This window comes from Monopterus albus, unplaced genomic scaffold (genome assembly GCF_001952655.1).
Source record: "Monopterus albus unplaced genomic scaffold, M_albus_1.0 scaffold38.1, whole genome shotgun sequence".
Classification (NCBI taxonomy): domain Eukaryota; kingdom Metazoa; phylum Chordata; class Actinopteri; order Synbranchiformes; family Synbranchidae; genus Monopterus; species Monopterus albus.
The window spans coordinates 2958142-2962059 of NW_018127918.1; the positions used below are offsets into that span (position 1 = coordinate 2958142).

The 3918-nt window shown below is 40.3% G+C and overlaps 2 protein-coding genes across 2 annotated transcripts in view; one reads left to right on the forward strand and one right to left on the reverse strand.

The window, feature by feature from the left end:
• The window catches only part of capn5b (calpain 5b), a 29224-nt gene extending 25654 nt beyond the window's left edge, over positions 1-3570 (reverse strand). The window contains exon 1 of the mRNA XM_020598632.1: positions 3061-3570. The gene's annotated coding sequence lies outside the window, so the exon portion shown is untranslated. The remainder of the gene's footprint in view (positions 1-3060) is intronic.
• Positions 1-3918, forward strand: part of LOC109959351 (N-acetyltransferase 9-like) — a 561041-nt gene that overhangs the window by 360917 nt on the left and 196206 nt on the right. The gene's annotated exons all lie outside the window — the stretch shown is intronic.

Below are 3918 nucleotides of genomic sequence, written 5' to 3' on the forward strand. Positions count from 1 at the left end.
ACTCTTTCTTGCCAGGTTCCTGAATCATTTTCTCTGGCACCTTGCATTTTTTCAGATTTTCAGTCTTCCTGAGTTTATCATTCTTGGCTGTTTGACACATTTTTTACACTAAAGATGTTGGCAAACAACATGAATTTGTTTTCACTTGCCATGAATTTATTTCCTTTGTAACAGCAAGACATATTACACAAGCCTTCAGAAGTCCCTCCTGATTAAACTGGGCTAACAATATTTTTAGGGCTGAATAACAATGAAAGAGACATTATAAACAGACCTGAAATCACTCACTAGCCTACATACAACTAATAATACAACACCCTGCAAAATATTATAGTTACACTGATATTAATAAAGAATATCTGATATTATGAACATGTGATTGTCTAATCCTCAACTATAAAACCCACAGGTTTTAAAGCTAACTTCCAGAAAAACTGTATGTGAGCAAATGGGTAGAAGTTATTGTGGCTTAACCCTGCTGATAGGTCAGTCAGCAAGGACAGGCAGGTGATGATTTTGCAACTCTCTTGAAATTATGGTAGTAGGTCTTAATGGCTTTTGAGATCCAGTTTAAAATGGAGGAGAGAAAAACACAGAACAAGATGCTGAACACCAGGCACCATGGACAGATCTAATTAACACCCAGTACCACGGACAGCTCCTTTGGATCTATACTGTATGGGAGTATTTAACACAAGGCAGTCAGCCTTGATTTTGACAAATCATCTGCTTAAAAAAGGTTAATTTTACTGATATCTAGGGAGGTTGTATCACCAGAGGATAATAGTGCTCCAGCCTACATTTCTACTATTTTCTCCACACTCTCCATGTATTACAGAGAGATCCTGTTACTTTAACTGCTTTATTCTGCTCATGATGTGGCCATGTTGTTCTCACTGACTCTAGGCTATTGATTTCTGTAGTGTCACAAAGTGAATATTGATGTACAGTGTGCATGGAGTCAGTCAGTAGGTTGTATGTTCTTTAGACCAATGACATAAAAAATGTTTAATGTATTTATTACACTTTCTATTCCACATGCAAATTAGTCTCCATTTATTTAGTTTACATTTATACTGTATTATTGTAATCCTATCAGTCATCTGTAAAGCACTCTAAACTGCACTAACTTATACAAAAGGTGCTATACAAAGAGCGGCTGGCTGGAAATCAACTACAATTATGAAAGCCCTTAGCTGATTTGTACATTGGCAAGAAAGAGTAAGTGAACACTTTGGAATTACCTGCATTTATGTATAAATTAGTATGTTCGGATGTTGGTGGTACTGGTGATGGGGGGGAGTGTCTGATTGAGTCTGCTTCTGCTGACAGACTGATTACACTCTGAGGTAGTATGTTTGGATGTTGGTGGTATTGGTGATGGGGGGGAGTGTCTGATTGAGTCTGCTTCTGCTGACAGACTGATTACACTCTGAGGAGTGATTAAGTAGCAGTCACTCACCAGTATACCATAGAGACAGACAGAGTAGGAGAAACGAGAACGAGGGAGGGGAGCGCCAGACCATCCCTCATCCACCCCCACTCCTGCATCAAGGAGGAGGGATATCCCATCTTCCCATTCTCCCAGAGCAGCAGTCTTCTCTGCAGTATCATCTTCTGCTGCCAGCTATTGTAGGCTTGGCCATGACATAAAACCCAACAATCCCTTTCCTCTACTTATAAGTCCACTCAGCTTGATTTTTCTAACATTAATTCCTGTTCTATGTGATCCCTTTGTATTTGAACAGCATTATTGCTCCGCTACCTGCTATGAACAGACCTACTACTGCAACAAATTATAAAAGAAATGCTGTCCAAATACCAAGTTATAAATCATTTTATTTGCTACAGGAATACAAAAAGACATATGTGCATGTACTCATCATTGACGCCCCATTTAATTCCTATAATAACAATAAGGGGTAGGTTTTCCTTGTACTTTAATCACTGAAGACATTGTTTTCTCTCTCTAATGCATAGGCACATTTTCTTCTAAAATTCCAGATTGGGATACAAAACAGCTATGGACCCTTATCTAATAAAAATGTATCAAAAATGGTATCATCATTCTACACTGTACTGTATGTGTGCCGATAACAGCAGTGAGACTCAAATCTGTTATTGAAAAAGCCAGCCTTGCAAGTTCTCTGACAACTGAGTGATTTTAGACCCCAGGAAACCCCTTATAAAGAGCTAGAAGTCTCAAGACTCCAATTTTAGAACCATTATACTTGGCAAGTAGCCTAAACTGAGGCTTCCACATGGGCATTCTTTCCTCTCTTGCTGCTCTGTAGAACAATTCACTTCTGGAATTATTAATTTATTACTCCTCATGCACAGTAAAACAGGCTCCACTGCATCAGATGGAAGCAGTAAATGCACAGAGACATACAGTAAGAAAGACCTCGTTTGATATCAGCTGACACCAAAACATAGAAAACCTTTAGCCTCCTGAGAGGAGTCATTATTGATGACTGATCCTACCTTTCACTCAAATTAACAATTTGTTATGTCATCAAACTAGGAGTTTGAAGATTATTTCTGAATGCTCCATGATGTTATTTTCAGGCAAGGCTTCTATGTAGATTTATAGCAACTATGGATTTATGTTTGCTGTTCAGTGGAATTATAAAAACAATATTATATTTTGAAAAGCTGTACTGAGAGCCCCACCTTTGCCATATCTAATTAGCGCACATGTATCTTACCGAATAGGAAAACAAGCTCAGCAGAATACAAATAGACACATTAAAGCTGGAACATGGGCTTCGATATCCGACATATGCCGCTATTTATGCGCAAAGTAAAAACGTGCAGCCAATACAGTGTTTCCATGATCAGCCCCCCTCACTTCCCGTTATCCGCACACCAACCCCGGATACAAAGGCCATATAAATCAGACTGCTACGGCAAGTAACTAATAGAATGTCTCATCTCCTGAGATTTAACAAGCCGTTTCGTGCCGCTCGCTGACCGCCGCCTCTCCGGCTCCAGCAGCGCTTCAGGAAACACCTGCCTGCCTTGGAAAAGCAGTATAAACCTGTTTCAAGATACTGTTACCTGAATTGAGACCTCTCCCGTGCCAACGTGGTTCTCTCTCGGGTCCTCCTCTGGGGTCCAGCCGGTCTCAGTCTCCTGGGGCTGCTGGGATTCCTCACCACGGTCTCCCTAGACCGCTGACGGAGCTCTCCACTCCTCTCCTCACCTCAGCAGCGTCAAACTGCCGCGGAGCACACGGTGGGAGGGGAGAAAGCGTTGTTTTCCTTATTTCAAAATAAAACTACTTATTTAGAAAGGGTCGTGACAATTTCTTGCTTTATTTATACCGTCAGACTCGTGAGCACTAAAAGTGTTAGCATTAGCAGCTAGCATTACCAGGTGATCCCAACTGTGCAAACCAGAGCTGGCATTAAAAAAATTAATAGTGCACTTTTACTAGTCACGTCCCTCCGAATGAATGGTAATATTGGTGGAGGTAATGTTAAAATACTAACATTAGCTAACAAGTATATCAGTTTAGGGCATACGGCCAAGCTTTTCTTAACTGCCTTGGTACAAAATGTAGCCCAAAACACAACAACCCAGCTAAATGAAGAAAATGGGGTCTAACTTGAAACTCACCTATACCTATATGTCTTATTTTGAAGATATGCACAGGAAGTGTCATATCCTCCTCACTTACTGGGAGGTGGAGGAGAGGAGAGGGGATGCTGCAGAATGAGCATGCGCGGACCTAACAGGCCTGCTGTAATCCTCTTTGTTACAAATAACAAGAGGATGCAATATACTGTAATTAAGAGAAACTATCTTCGTACTCACAGCTTTTCAGTTGCGTTAGTGCTGCTTAACACCTGAGAAGATATAAGTGAAAACTAAACACTGCCAGTTGATATTAATTTATTAAAAATGAAATTCACT